Source organism: Symphalangus syndactylus, chromosome 13, assembly GCF_028878055.3.
Source record: "Symphalangus syndactylus isolate Jambi chromosome 13, NHGRI_mSymSyn1-v2.1_pri, whole genome shotgun sequence".
NCBI classification, from domain to species: Eukaryota; Metazoa; Chordata; class Mammalia; order Primates; family Hylobatidae; genus Symphalangus; species Symphalangus syndactylus.
Genome location: NC_072435.2, coordinates 114,053,999 through 114,070,729, shown reverse-complemented (window position 1 = coordinate 114,070,729; position 16,731 = coordinate 114,053,999). Strand labels below are relative to the sequence as shown.

General features: G+C 38.9%; 1 protein-coding gene across 12 annotated transcripts in view; it reads left to right on the top strand.

Moving 5' to 3' along the window:
* TAOK3 (TAO kinase 3) overlaps nucleotides 1-16,731 on the top strand; it is a 229,242-nt gene that overhangs the window by 6,721 nt on the left and 205,790 nt on the right. For 2 of the 12 annotated variants that reach the window (XM_063614551.1, XM_063614555.1), the window contains exon 1: nucleotides 7,228-7,439. The exons of 3 other annotated variants lie outside the window; for them this stretch is intronic. The gene's annotated coding sequence lies outside the window, so the exon portion shown is untranslated. Of the gene's footprint in view, nucleotides 1-6,618; nucleotides 6,859-7,121; nucleotides 7,444-16,731 lie in introns of those variants that run through there. 7 more of the 12 variants (XM_063614549.1, XM_055235582.2, XM_063614552.1 and 4 more) reach the window with 7 other exon arrangements.

Genomic DNA, 16,731 nt, shown 5'->3' with positions numbered 1-16,731 from the left:
TTTTAGTAGAGACGGGGTTTCACCGTGGTCTTGATCTCCTGACCTCGTGATCCGCCCGCCTCGGCCTCCCAAAGTGCTGGGATTACAAACGTGAGCCACCGCGCCCAGCCTCTTCCACTATTTTTGAGTGTCAATAAGAGAACCTTTTATTTCCACTCAAACGGGGACTCTATGCAGTATATATTTAATTTTATGTGTTTCACTTTCTAATGATATTGGCTTATGTCCGTGGCAATCAAGGCTATGACAATTCAAATATGTTTTATTTACCCATTATAATAGATGGCACTAATCAAGACAGAATGCTTTCTTAAATACATTAATAACTTAATTAGTCTTGGCAGTAGACACACTAAACAGAATCATAGTTCATAGCCAATTTCCTTTATTTTTTATTATTTATTTATTTTTTTTTTGAGATTGAGTCTCGCTCTTTTGCCCAGGCTGGAGTGCAGTGGTGCTATCTTGGCTAACTGTAACCTCCACCTCCTGGGTTCAAGCAATTCTCCTGCCTCAGCCTCCAGAGTAGCTGGGATTACAGGCGCCAACCACCACGCCCAGCTAATTTTTGTATTTTTAGTAGAGATGGGGTTTTGCCATGTTGGCTAGGCTGGTCTCGAACCCCTGACCTCAGGTGATCGCCTGCTTCAGCCTCCCAAAGTGCTGGGATTACAGCTGTGAGCCACTGTGCCCAGCCCATGGCCAATTTTCTATTCTGTTCTGAACATTAGCTTTTAGTTTCAGGGTGTGTATGTGTAAATACACAAATACTTTCAAAACCGTATACATACAGTTTTTAAATGACCTAGGTCAAGATTTAATAGCAGAGATTTAAAATTATAGTAATATGCCTCCATCATCTCTTGGCAAAATTCTCTTCTGTTGTTTTATAGCAGTTTCCTGTTTACACGTGTTATTTACTAGCTTGTGAGGACAGAGATGGGTTTTATTCATCTTTGCATCCCCCATGGTAAGTATAGTACAAAGCACAGAGTATGAAGATGCTCAGTAAATGGGAATTGAGTGAATTAATGAATGATCAGCAAACTAGTAGATTTATGTCCACACTTTGTTTCTTATCCTCATTGAGTGCTTTTTAAAATACATATATCTAAAAGGTATTAAAGAGACAATGGGCACACCTGTAATCCCAGCACTTTGGGAGGCCAATGCGGGAGGAGGGAGGATTGCTTGAGCCCAGGAGTTCAAGACCAGGTTGGGCAACACAGTGAAACACCGCCCCCGCCCCGGCCCGTCTTTACAAAAAATACAAAAATTAGCTGGGCATGGTTTTACACGCCTCTAATCCCAGCTCCTCAGGAGGCTAAGGTGGGAGGATCACTTGAACCTGGGAGATGGAGGTTACATGAGTAATGATCATGCCACTGCATTCCAGCCCGGCTGATAGAGCAAGACCCTGTCTAAAAATAAAAAATAAAAAGAGAGAGATAGTGATTTCTTTGGAATGTAAGAATAAATGTTAGCATTATTCATCTGCTACATAAAAAACAGCAAGATACAGTGGAAGGAGAGAGGGCCTTACACTGGGAGACATGTAGGCACCTATTTTGGCTCCATTACTATGTCTGCTGCCTGACCCTGGGCAGTTACTAAAGTCTTGATTAAAGCTCTCAATTCTCTCAACTGTAAAATAAGATGTAAAATAAGAATCCTCTTGGGATGTGTGAAAGGAATAAGTGAAGTGATTTTTTTAAAGTGCCAAGCACAGTGACACATAGGAAATGCTTAATGGTAGTTGTTTATTATGTTTTTGAAATAAGAGTCTTGCTCTGTCACCCAGGCTGGAGTGCAGTGGTGCGATCTTGGCTCACTGCGACATCCGCCTCCCAGATTCAAGCAATTCTCCTGCGTCAGCGTCTGGAGTACCTGCGATTACAGGCACCCGCCACCACACCCGGCTAATTTTTGTATTTTTAGTAGGGGGATTTCACCATGTTGGCCAGGCTGGTCTCAAACTCCTGGGCTAAAGCAATCCTCCTGCCTTGGCCTCTCAAAGTGCTGGGATTACAGGCATGAGCCACTGTGCCTGGCCTCTTTATTATTTTAATCACTTGAAACAATTTCATATTGTGTGTGTGTTCTACTCCTAGTATCTAATCATTTGCTGAATCTCATAGCTGGCTCCTGACTTTTTCCAAAAAGAATAATTAATAGATTCATACATAGGGAAATTGAAACTCAGAGAGGATAAATGACTTCCAAAGGTCACAGAAACCATGGTAAACCAGACCACTATGACCTAGATCTGGTTTTTCAACTCAGAACATCTTCCACTTTATACCTCTCCGTGGTGGAAGGATCTTATGAGGGCCTTAATAAGGCGCAAGGGAAGGACAGCCATGACAATTTTTCAGTCTCCTTTTCGTTTTCATTCTTCCTAGATACACTGTTACTCTCTTATTCTCCCTAAAGTATGGCTCTGATTTTGACACTCACATGTTCAAAACCTTTAGTAATTCCCCATGACATACCAAATTCAGTACAGATTTATAAACCTGTTTTATTTGTTTGTTTGTTTGTTTTTTGAGACGGAGTTTTGCTCTTGTTTTCCAGGCTGGAGTGCAGTGGCGCGATCTCCACTCACTGCAACCTCTGCCTCCCGGGTTCAAGCAATTCTCCTGCCTCAGCCTCCCAAGTAACTGGGATTACAGGCATGCGTCACCACGCCCGGCTAATTTTGTATTTTTGGTAGAGACAGGGTTTCTCCATGTTAGTCAGGCTGGTCTCAAACTCCCAAACTCAGGTGATCCGCCCACCTCAGCCTCCCAAAGTGTTGGGATTACAGGCATGGGCCACCGTGCCCAGCCTATAAACCTGTTTTTAGGCTCCTGTCAGCCTGTTTCTGTGTGTCTGTCTGTCTGTCTGTCTCTCTCTCTCTCTCTCTCTCTTTCTCTGTCACACACACACACACACACACACACACACACACACACACAGTGCCTTGACCAGACTGGTCTTCTTACTAGCCAAGCGCTTAGTGATATGCCCCATTCAGGATTTTGTTCCATTTCTTTTACCTAGTATGCCTTCTGTTTCTCATTTTCCAGAACTACCTCTAATGCCATCTTTCATGAGTCCTTCTCTGATTATCCTCCTTGCTACTCTCTGCTTTGAATTCCCTAAGTACTTGATTTGTACTTTTTCTTATTATATAATACTCTCTAATATTAAATTGTAGGATTTGTACTTATCCTTCTTAGATGTCCATATTCTTAATTTTAAAAGGACGGTGTCTTATACATCTAACCTAGTGTCTTGCAACTAGTAGCTTAATTGTCAAATTGTATGGAAATTTAAATACTTTAGGTTCAAAATAATATTTAAATATAATTATACATACAATTCTGTGTGCAATTGTAAGATATAATTATTGCTGCTGGTAAAGATAATGTGCATTCCTAAGAGAAGAATTCACTTGTGACCCTGACAGTTGGTAAATCTGATGCCAGTGGTAGCAAGTATATGGATACTTGTATGTTCGTTTTTAACATTGATGATATTCTCTAAAGTGGCCTTTGACTCAGTGTTTCGTATTTGTTATTTTATTTCCTTAAGTGGTATTTTTATCAGATTGGTATTTGGAAGTTTGTTTTCCTGTCTCTTTCTTTCTTTTTTTTTTGATACAGAGTCTTTCTCTGTTGCCTAGGCTGGAGTGCAGTTGCACAATTCCGGCTCACTGCCACCTCCGCCTCCCAAGTTCAAGCAATTCTCCTGCCTCAGCCTCCCAAGTAGCTGAGATTACAGGCACATGCCACTACACCCAGCTAGTGTTTTATATTTTTAGTAGAGACGGGGTTTTGCCATGTTGGGCAGGCCGGTCTCGAACTCCTGACCTCAGGCGATCCATCCACCTTGGCCTTCCGAAGTTCTGGGATTACAGACGTGAGCCGCTGCACACCTGGCCTGTTTTCCTTTCTCTAGCTATTAGCAACAATTGAAATAAGACTGTCATTTTCAACAGAAGGTAGATGTTCACTTGAGTCAGAGGTAGAGCCTGGGAGAGGGAGGCTTAGCACTCTGGTCTTCCAAAGCAATTTTTCTTACTGCGTGATCTAGGCAATTTGCGACTGTGAACAAATAAACTTATTGTTCCATCTTTCCTACCGTATCCTTCTCCATAGCACTTACCACCTCACATGCCGAATATTTTGCTTGTTTGTCTTACATTCCTACGTGCAAACTTGTCCAACCCGTAGCCCGCAGGCTGCGTGCACCCCAGGATGGCTTTGAATGGGGCACAACACAAATTTGTAAACTTTCTTAAAACATTATGAGATTTATGTGAGATTTGTGCACGGACCTTTTTCTTTTTTCTTTTTTTTTTTTTAGCCAATCGGCTATTGTTAGTGTTGGTGTATTTTATGTGTGGCCCAAGACGATTCTTCGTCTTTCATTGTGGCCCAGGGAAGCCAAAAGATTGGACACCCCTAAATTTTAGGTTCTGTAAAAGCAAAGATTTTTGTTTTGTTAATTGCTTTATCTCCAACTCATAGAACAGTGCCTAGCAGTTAGTAGTTGCACAATAAATATTTCTTGACTGACTAAATAGAGAAATTTGGCTTTGAGAGTTCCTCCGATTTGTTGGCTAAAAAGGTTTCGTTATTTTAAAAATAAGGAAGTCTCCAGACTGCTTTCCACAATGGCCGGACTAATTTACATTTGCACCATCAGTGTATAAGCAGTCCCTTTTCTCTGAAGCGTCACCAGCATGTTTTTTTATTATTATTATTATTTTTATTAATAGTTTGACTATGCTCACTGCCTGGGTGATGGGATCCATACCCCAAACCTCAACATCATGCAATATTCCCATGTAACAAACCTGTACATGTACCCCCTATATCTAAAATAAAAGTTGAAATTTAAAAAATAATAAGGAAATAAAATCCTAGCCAGGCGTAGTGGCTCACACCTGCAATCTCACCACTTTGGGAGGCTGAGGCAGGTGGATCACTTGAGGTCAGGAGTTCAAGACCAGCCTGGCCAACATGGTGAAAACCCCGTCTCTACTAAAAATACAAAAATTAGCTGGATGTGGTGGTGCATGCCTGTAATCCCAGCTACTTGGAGACTGAGGCATGAGAATCACTTGAACCCAGGAGGCGGAGGTTGCAGTGATCCAAGATCGTGCCACTGCACTCCAGCCTGGGTGACAGAGTGAGACTCCGTCTCAAAAAAAAAAAAAAAAAAGAAAAAAAAATCCTAAAGAAGTAAATGATAGTTTGGAAGAGTAGTATTCATCTGCAAATTCTGCTCTCGGGGTTTTACATTTTTCTTGGAGCAGCCTTGAATTTACTATATTTTTATTTCTTTGAATGCAAATGAAAGCCATTCCTACCACCATACCATACATCCAAGATGGCTGTATCTCATTCTGGCTAAAACCGAAGAAAACTGGTCACTGTAATGAAGTCTAATGGAAGCTTGATGACATGGCTTTTAGGCATTAAAGTCTAATAAGACCAAAATAATAATAAAATTCAGTGCAGGGCATTATCCCTTGATAAAAAATTTCACTTGTTTTGCTTCGATGCTGATATTGACCCTGAAAATTGGTCAAATCAAGCTTCTGGTGTTAATTTAGGGTTGTTATCAGTTTTCTGCATGTACAAGTAATTGGGTTTGAAATGTGTTTTAAGCCTGAATTAAAATAACTTAGTCACTGATGACTCATAGTGAGAAGTTTTTCCTTTTCCCTGCTGGAACATATGCCTTTACCTCCAACATGGCCTTTTAAAAACAATTAAAGCATAAAGAACACTACTTTTGTGTGACAGTTTCTGGAAAAGTTCTGTTTAGGTTTAAAGTGGTGACCACTTATTACAATGCTTCTTAGTAACTACACTAACTACAATTGAGTTTCCAAATTTCCATACAAATTTCTTAGTCTCTGCCTTTATGGAAGTTTCCTCATTATATATGAAATGCTCAAAAGTCCACTAAATAGTATATGAATGACCACAGGGACTTTATTTTGTTCATTATTGTATTCCTAGTGCCTAGAACAGTGCCCTGCACATAGAAGCCAATTACTATGTATTTGTTGAATGAAATCACATACTTTTTTTTTTTTTTTTGAGACAGAGTCTCACTCTGTCACCCAGGCTGGAGTGCAGTGGTGCAATCTTGGCTCACTGCAGCCTCCGCCTCCCGGGTTCAAGTGATTCTCCTGCCTCAGCCTCCCGAGTACCTGGGATTACGGCCTCCTGCCACCACGCCCAGCCATTTTTGTATTTTTAGTAGAGACTAAAAATACAAAATGTTGGCCAGGCTGGTGTTGAACTCCTGACCTCAAGTGATCCGCCTGCCTCGGCCTCCCAAAGTGCTGGGATTGCAGGTGTGAGCCACCACGCCTGGCCACATACATTCTTAATAATCGTGCATCTTAGAAAAATAATGAAAGTATTGAAATAAATTTTCTCCAGCTTTTTTGAATTAGGTAATCATCAATTCACAATCATCCTAGTTTGGGTGTCTCTCGGTATTAGCCCAAGGTAGTTCTGTTCGAATAGTTGCTAGCATTGCTTGTGCCGATCTTAAATCTCCTTTAGTGGATCTCTTACAAAAGGAAGGGTGAATTGCCACCACCCATAGGCACTTGCACCTGTGGGAACCAATGGGCGTTGTAACAGGAAATACTTCAGCTTGCAATACTGATAGTAATGTGTGGCACCCAGGTCACGCTGTTTTTATCTGCAGTTCCTTTTTAGTATTGTGCAAAGTTTCTTGAAGATTTTTAAATACATAAGTTTAAAAGAGAATTAACTTTCAATTTGCAAATTAAAATGGAAATGGTTGCCTTTTCATCATTATTAAGAGATGGTGAGTTGTCCTCCTGTAAGTAAATTGGTTCTTTTCTTTCTAATATTGTGTTCCATGAAACCTTACTCTAGTATGCAGGGAGAGTGGAGGGTGCCTAAGTGTAAAATAATTAAAACTTAAGCTGATATAATTACCAGTAATAGTAACCAGTTCTGATATCTACTTGATACCATAACGGTGAGCATTGATAGACTTTCACAGATTTTTACATAAGATTAGCTTGAGCAAGTTTTCCTCTTTTGTAGGTACTGGGGGGAAAATTCTGGAAAAATTTTTAGAGAGTTCTTTCTAAAATGTCGAAATGCAAAACTGTATAAATTGCTGTTGACGTTAGCTGTCTGACCAGGAAGTACTCTTTAAGCCTCACTTATAAAACTAAGTGTCTGTAATAACTTCCTTTCTCGGGATGAAGGTGCTGATTGCCTGGGGTGTTCTTATAACTTAAGTTCAGTTTTTTCTTTACTGTGAGGAAGAGGCAATTTTTTAAATGAAGCCGTCTCTGGGGAAATCGTATTGCTTGTTGTAGCTAAATACGGAATTTTTAAAGTCTTTAGTATGTTGAACTGGAAATATAGGACATGCATTTGAGATCTACTGTGAGTAAGTGTCATTGGCATTTTATTTTACATTTAATGTTTTATTATAAATATGGTTTGTGTCTAAACACTGTTAAAAAAAAATGAGTAAATTCTGTTGAATTTCATGTGAAATATTTATGGCCTTAGCTCAAAGTCCAGCTGAGAGTAATCAACCTCAAAAGTCATTGGATTCATGTGCTCTATTTAATTTGTACTTTGTTAATCTACAAATAAAAGTGGCAATTTTTCAAAAAAATTTAATTTTTTTCTTTCTCCTGAATAACTAAGGTAAATGCTGAGCATCAAATACAATACTAAAATTTTGTCAGAAGAGTCTTTTAAACAAAAAACCTGAAATATACTGAAGGTCATCTTAAATGGATGCAGTTTATGCTAATGAATGATATTATTACTTTAAAACAACATTTCACAATCAAGCTACTCAAAGTGGCACACTATTCATCCTAGAGATCTTTAAAAGTAACAAGCCTGCCTCCTATTTTTCTTCATTCACAGAAAGGGAAAATAGTATAGAAAGCAGAGCAGTTTCTTGAATGTAATACCAAATTTAGAGACAGAAAAGTCAGAGGGTTTGGTCACATTTATTTTGTTGTGTAACTTTTTAAATCAATTTAATACATAGAGTTAGCTACTTATTAAAGTATAAAAATAAAACATGTTGGCCATTAGGTTATTAACAATTTATGTGACTACTGTAGTCCATAAAATGAATTTAAAGTAGGAAAACAGATACTTTTTTTGACATGTCATCATTTGTGTGTTAAAAAGTTAATGCAAAATATGTTATAAATCAGGAAAGCTACCTTAATTTCTTTACCAACTTCACTAGTCTCTTGGAATGAGGTTTAAATGAAATGCATATGCTAACATGTGAATGTGATATCGAGACTCATAATACTGTGCAGGTTAAATGTGTAAATTAAATCTTATAATTATGCATAGGATGTTTTCATTTAAGAAGCATTGCAGTGGATATTACTAATGGGGGGCGCTATTCTTTCTAATGTATGAAAAAGGAAATTTTAAGCGTCAAATAATCTTTAAAATGTGATGTTATATAGCATGTGCTTTTTCCCTAAGATTTATGCATGTTTAAAACTTAAAAGTACAAATTATGTAAATTTCAGCTTGCATAGAGAGGCCTTTTATGATTGTCTGAATGTTATATTAGCAGTCCAGAAATATCCCAGTCATAGCTTGGATGGGGGTGAAGCAGAGGAAGTGGGTGGTGCTTCATGATGACAGATTATTGCAGATTATATGGCTGCCTGCCAAAATGACACTCGTTGAAGGGAAAAGTAGAAGTTACAAACTGCGTCCTATTAATTTGTACGTGTTTATTTAACCACTTATAACTGTTTGCTTGTTTTATACATAGATAACAAGTTTTAAACTCCTGAATTACTTAAAATGTGCTTAACCTTCTATAGTTTATTGTGGCCATATTCCTTATCTCTGATCTGCAAAGATCACACTGACCCTTTTGTGGAAAGCCACGTGTTAGCAGAAAAAAGACGAGGGAAGGATGACAGAATTTAAAACTACAACTGCTTTATTTTCTAGTTAAAAATAGTTCTGAGTTAAAATGTAAGGATGTCCCATCACATGTGGACAATTTATATAAAATATAGCATACTAATACAAATAATCATGTCTTATGAAAAAGTTTATAGTTCTAGATTGTTCTGGTTTAGCTTGAAATTGAGATTCTTACTGTTGCAACATAAAAGGAAGCTTTGTGAAGGAAATATGACATCTCTGCCCAGATGCATAAGGAGGGAATTACAGTGGGGAGTTATTTTTAGAAGTATCTTATGAATACATTTCATGTACTAAGAACATTTTTTAAAGGTTAGTTTCACTGGTAGGAGTTATGCAAGTTGCTCGGGTCACTAGATATTCTATTAAGAAATCATTATGTCACCAACCAACCTAGTTAGTCTTAAACTGGCTGATCTAAGTAGTAGCTTGCTTATTTATTGATTTAGAGATAGAGTCTCACGCTGTCACCCAGGTTGGAGTGCAGTGGCACAGTCATAGCTCACTGCAGCCTGGAACTCCTGAGCTCAAGTGATCCTCCTGCCTCAGCCTCCCCAGTAGCCGAGACTACAGGCATGTGCCACCATGCCTGGCTAATTTTTTAAAGTTTCTTTTTTTTTTGTAAAGAGGGAGTCTTGCTGTGTTGCCTAGGCTGGTCTCAAAATCCTGAGATCCTCCTGCCTCTGCCTCCCAAAGCTCTGGGATTACAGGTGTGAGCCACTGCACATGGCCATATCATTTTTTTTAATGTGACCAAATTGAGGCCGGGCATGGTTGCTGATGCCTATAATCCCAGCACTTTGGGAGGCTGAGGTTGGAGTATCACTTGAGGCCAGGAATTTGAAACCACCCTGGCCAACATGATGATGCCCCGTCTCTACTGAAAATACAAAAATTGGCTGGGCGTGGTGGTATAAATCTGTAATCCCAGTTACTCGGAAGGCTGAGGCATGAGAATCACTTGAACCTGGGAGGCGAAGGTTGCAGTTAGCCAAGATTGCACCACTGCACTCCAACCTTGGCGACAGAGCGGGACTCCATCTCAAAAAAAAAAAACAAAAAAAAAAACAAAAAAAAAAGTGACCAAATTGAGAAGATATTGAGATCCTGTCAATACCATCAAATAGTAATGCAAGTTACCCTACTAAAAGAGGGGAGGGGACAGTTACATTCCTAGTGCATAGTAGTGTCCCATTCTCCTTCAGGAATGGAATGCCATGTTTTCAGTTCAAGGAAAGATTGGAAGTGAGTCAAGGAATCTATCATTTGTATCACACAATTCTTAGAATTGATGCCCTTCCCTAATTCTTTTACACGATCAGCAGCATATCCAGGTTTCTGGTATTTCTTACTTTCAGTTTCTATCACATAGGTTTGGGATTGGCAGGATAGTTTAATGTTTAATAAGAATGTGGCAGATAAACATGTCTGCCACCTACTAGCTTTGTGACTTTGCACAAATCCCTTAACCTCCCCAAAACCTGTTTCTTCTTCTATAAAATTGATATAATTATAATACCTACCTCACAGGATTGTTGTGAGGATTAAATGAAATAATGTATGAAAGGCATAATTTTGGCCACACACTGTAAAGGAAGAGCTCAATGTGCAAGAATAGTTATGCTTATTTTTGCCATTTTTGGATATTTCAGTTCTCATTCATAGCTTCACCAGAAAATGATCATGGAAAGAGATATAACAACACATGGCATTATATATAGATAATAAAATCAGCCTTATAATAATAGAAGTATTTAGAAAGTACCAGGGAACACAGGGATGAAATCCACCGATCTTATTTATGCCCTTCCTCTTACCACATCGTGTACTACCCATTCCAAGGGGATGGGAAGAAGGAGACGGGGATTGACTGTAGATTTAATAATTATTCATCATAATGATTATATAATCTGACAAATTTCACTTTAGTAACATTTTTCATTTTGTTTCAATTGAGATCATTTCCTCCCAATTTGATGAAACAGCTCAGGAAACAACATGGTGAAGTGTTGATTTCTTAAAATGTTATTTTCTCAGTAGAGTGTGTTTGTTTTCTGAGTGCACCACTCAGATAAAGTTAGGACTATGTCTTAAGATTTTAGATCAGCTAAAAAAAATTGTTTTGGTGACAATGGAACATAGATATTTACATGTATATTTGAATACAATAGTCTCCTCTTATCCTCAGTCTTGCTTTCTGTGGTTTTAATTACTCATGGTGAACTGTGGTCTAAAAATACTAAAGTGGAAAATTGCAGAAATAAAGCATTCATGAGTCTTATTTTATTTATTTATTTTGGGACAGAGTCTCACTTTGCCACCTAGGCTGGAGTGCAGTGGTGCGATCATAGCTCACCACAGCCTCAGCCTCAAACTCCTAGACTCAAGGGACCCTCCTGCCTTGGCCTCCCAGATAGCTAATTTAAAAAAAAAATTTGTAGCGACAGGATGTATTAGTTTGTTTTCACGCTGCTAATAAAGACATATCTGAGGCTGGGTAATTTATACAGGAAAGAGGTTTAATGGACTCACAGTTCCACATGGCTTGGGAGGCCTCACAATCATGGCGGAAGGCAGGGAGGAGCAAGTCACGTCTTACATGGATGGCAGCAGGCAAAAAAAGAGAGCTTGTGCGGAGAAACTCCCCCTGATAAAACCATCAGATCTCATGAGACTTATTCACTATCACAAGAACAGCATGGGAAAGACCCTCCCCCATGATTCACTCACCTCCCACTGAGTTCCTCCCACAACACTTGGGAATTGTGGGAGCTACAATTCAAGATGAGATTTGGGTGGGGACATAGCCAAATCTGGTCTGGCCTCAAGTGATCCTCTGGCCTTGGCCTCCCAAAGTGCTGGGATTACAGGCATGAGCCACTGTGCCTGGCCCTATTCATGAGTTTTAAATTGCCTACCCTTTTGAGTAGTGCGATGAAATCTCCTGCTGACCTACTCCTTCTAGCCAGGGAAATGAATTATCCCTTTGTCCAGCCTATTTACACTGTAGATGCTAACTGCCTATTCGTCACTTAGTAGCTGGTTGTCTTGGTTATCACATTGACTGCTGTGGTACTTCAGTGCTTGTGTTCAAGTAACCCTGATTTTACTTAATAATGGCCCCAAAGTGCAAGAGTATTGTGGCTAATTTATAAATTAAGCTTCATTGTATTTGCGTATGTATAGGAAAGGAAATAGTATATATAGAGTTCCGTACTATTTATGGTTTCATAAATCCACTGGATTTTCTAGAACATATTCCCCACACATAAGGGCAACTACTGCATAAAGAATGTTTTCTTTTCTCACCATCTGAGACTCTAGGGTTCATATCTTGTATTGGGTCAGTTAACTTTGTTGATATATTGAAAATATTAAAACTAATTCTTACATAAGCAGATTTTCATAGGGATGTGTTAGCAAAACAGATGTGAAATTTAGGGGACACCCACAGTCAATTCACTAGACCAAACAAGGAAACTCCTTATAGGATACTTGAAAAAAAAAAATGTTTAGCCATTGTGAATATACTTCTAGTGTTTAAAATTTCAGAGTGTTAATCTGTAATGTAACCCCTTTGTTTCCTAGCCAGCTCCTGGCTTATTCCATGTTTTTCCTTGTTTCTGAGAATTTCTAACATAATAGTTTCAAGGCTCATTACATCGCTTGTAAAATGCACTGTACCTCATGCACCTTTCCTATTCAGACCCTTATTGCCTCGTTCCTGGACTACCACAGTGGCCTGCCTTTATTTCAGTCTCTTTTTTCCAAATCATCATGATGAATCTTCTTTAAATGCTACTTCTAGCATGTCACTCCCTTTTCAGAGAGCTTCAGTGGTTCCCTGTTTTCCACTATGTTAAATCTAACTTCTTCTGCTTGACTTTCAACACCCTTTCTGATTTGCCTGTACACTATTTATCCAGCTTCATTTCCTATGATCTTGGGCCTATTATTTCTGTTCTATTGAAGTCAGTCTCTCAAACACACCAAACTCATTCAGGTCTCTGCCTTTTACTTCACCCAAAAAGCCCTTGCTTGGAGCTTCTCGCTGCCTACTCAGATTTTACCATTCCTTCAAGATCCTGTGTAAAGTGTACTTGGTGTTGTATGCTTTTCCTACTCCTACTATTTTCCTGCAAATTCTCAGGTGATTTTAATTTAGCAAACCAATGAACAAAAACGTATGTAGTGTCTTCTATCACACACTCTTGTATCTTCACTAATGTAAACATTTTGAATACAAACACTGTATCTTTTAGCTAAATCTTTCACAGTTCTAGCATAATGTGGAGGAAACTGATTTTGAAGAGAAAGAAAAAATAGTAAATGTATTTCATCCTGCTTATCTAAAGTCAACTCAGGCCGGGCACAGTGGCTCACTCCTGTAATCCCAACACTTTGGGAGGTCGAGGTAAATGGATCACCTGAGGTCAGGAGTTCGAGACCAGCCCAACCAACATGGTGAAACCTTGTCTCTACTAAAAATACAAAACTAACCGGGCATGGTGGCGCACACCTGTAATCCCAGCTACTTGGGAGGCTGAGGCAGGAGAATTGCTTGAACCCCAGTGGTGGAAGTTGCAGTGAGCCAAGATTGTGCCACAGCACTTCAGCCTGGGCAACAGAGTGAGACTCTCTCTCAAAAAGTAAATAAAATAAAATCAGTAACCCTAGTAATATAGTAATGTTGAAGGGACCTGAATATTTTTCCTATTTGGGTCCAGTCTGTCACCTCATTTACAGAAAAATGTGAGACAAATGAAGACAGTTTTGTTACAGATTGTTACAGATTTGTTACAGATTGATATGTTTGCTTTTCTTTATGAGAAACTATATATGTGTGTATGTGTATGTGTACAGATACACATACACACATATATTTATATATATGGTTTTTTTTTTTTTGAGACAGAGTCTCGCTGTGTTGCCCAGGCTAGAGTGCAGTGGTGCAATCTTGGCTCACTGCAACCTCCGCCTCCCAGGTTCAAGCGATTCTCCCTGCCTCAGCCTCCTGAGTAGCTGGGATTACAGGCGCATGCCACCATGCCCGGCTAATTTTTGTATTTTTAGTAGGGACGGGGTTTCACCGTGTTGGTCAGGCTGGTGTCGATCACCTGACCTCGTGATCCACCTGCCTTGGCCTCCCAAAGTGCTGGTATTAAAGTGATATAGCCAGCTGCCATTGGAGAGATACAGTTTTGATAATAACAGCTTTCCATCCTATAGAACTATAGATTAAATATAATCATTTAATTTTACACAACCAAGAAGCATTTTTACCCAATTATTTAAGTAACCTAAGTACAATTAAGTGCCTACTGTGTTATAAGGTTAGGCTCTGTGAAGGTGTGTCCTGCAAAAACTATTAGGGAATTCTGTTAGGCAAGACAAAGTATATATTCAGATGCTTAAAGATAGGAATAGTTATTACTTCAATTGGGTGTTATAATCAGTCTCCCATCTTTTTAAATAATATATACTTTCCTTTGTATTGATGCCAAGGAGCTTATAGGACACCTAAATGACAACTTTTAAAATGCAAAATGTTTTATATATGTAAGAGTATGGATATTTGAAAATGTCTAGTTAATGCTTTGAGTTTGTTTTGATGCTTGGCTATAGATGCAGCCAGTAACACCATACTCTTTGTCCATTTATTTACTCAATAAACATTTACAGAGCATCTACTCAGGTCAAGCCTTGGACTACTGCTGAATAGGACTGTGTTTCTTCCTTAACTAATAAGGAAACAATTAAACTATTTAGGTACAGCAATGCTGCAGAGACCCATATGATGCTAGAAAAACACATAGGAAGGGCACTGATTCATCCTCTGTTCTAGTTACCTAAACAAGTATACAAACTACTCCTCTATTCCTAGTTATGCCTCAGATTTCTTTTTTTTTTTTTTTATTTCTTTTCTTGAGACAGAGTTTCACTCTGTCGCCTAGGCTGGAGTGCAGTGGTGCAGTCTCAGTTCACTGCAGCCTCCACTTCCCGGCTTCAAGTGATTCTCGTGCCTCAGCCTCCCAAGTAGCTGGGATTACAGGCATGTGCCACCACGCCTGGCCAATTTTTGTATTTTTAGTAGAGACGGGGTTTCACCATGTTGGCCAGGGTGGTCTCAAACTCCTGATCTCAAGTGATCCACCTGCCTCAGCCTCCCAGAGTGCTGGGATTACAGGCGTGAACCACCGCGCCTGGCTTTTTTTTCTTTTTCTTTTTCTTTTTTTGAGACGGAGTTTTGGTTTTGTTGCCCAGGCTGGAATACAATGGCATGACCTCGGCTCACTGCAACCTCCACCTCCCAGGTTCAAGAGATTCTCCTGCCTCAGCCTCCTGAGTAGCTGGGATTACAGGTGCCCACCACACCACCATACCCAGCTAATTTTTTGTATTTTTAGTAGAGACAGAGTTTCACCATGTTGACCAAGCTGGTCTCGAACTCCTGACCTCAGGTGATCCACCCGCTTCAGCCTCCCAAAGTGCTGGGATTACAGGCGTGAGTCACCATGCCTGGCCTCAAATTTGTCTTGTAGCTGAAGACCAGTCATTTAAACTTGTTACTCCACAGGATGGACAACAACAATAACAATGGTTGAATGAGTGCTTGTTAGGTGCTAGGTATTACAATATATGCTTTTTATATAATGAGTATCTCAACGAACCTCTATAATGGATATTTGTGTAGATTCACACACATATTCTTAAATAGACTTTACAGGGGCGTATATTGATGTTCAGAGAGGTTAGGTGGTTTGTTCAAGATCTGTGGCAGAACCTGGACTTAAACTCAATTCTGTGCCTATGTTTATAACTGTTGTGCCATGTACCCCTCATTGTGAAGATTAGAATTAAATAACTCTGTACTGTTCTATTAGTGCCTACAGGATAAGTGCTACGTAGCCCCAAGATGTCATTCGTATATGACAATACAAAAGCTGGTTAGATAACATGGCAACAGTAAAAAGTTGTGGACTATTCAGTGAAGTTATGGACTATTCAACACAGTTTAGGATTTTTAAAAAATCATTTTAGGCATACAAAATAACTAAGATTTTATTCATTTGAAATAATAATTTTATGTTACATTGTGAGTCTCACAGTGACTTTGTAAGGCATTATATCCTCACTTTGTAGATGAGGTTATGAAGGCTTAGAGAAGTTTAGCCGCATCCTAAAGATGCCACAGTTAAGTAAGAGAGTTAAGTGACTTGGCTTAAACCTAGATTTGCTAATTGAAAGGTCAGAGCTCTTTTCCTTTATACCACAAATTGAAGCTGTCACTTGGGGGATGAAACTAATAACTGTTTTTTGTTTTTTTTAATTTAGATAAAATTTTATGATATAAAACTTACCTTTTTAAAGTATAAAATTCAGGTTTTTAGTATATTTGTGATGTTTTTACAACCCTCACCACTAACTCTAGAACATTTTCATTATACCAAAAAGAGTTTTGTACCTGTTAGCAGCCACTCTCAATTATCCCCAACCCCTGGTAAGCACTAATTTACTTTCTGTCTCTATGGATTTGCCTACTCTGGACATTTTGTATAAATGGAACAAGACAATATGTGTCTTTTTGTGTCTGACATCTTCACTTGGCATAATGTTTCAAGATTCATCCACATTGTAGCGTACATCAGTGACGATTCCTTTTTATGGCCAAATAATATTTCATTATATCTATGTGCCACATTCTGATTATTCAAGAGTTGATGGATATTTTGGTTGCTTCTACTTTTTG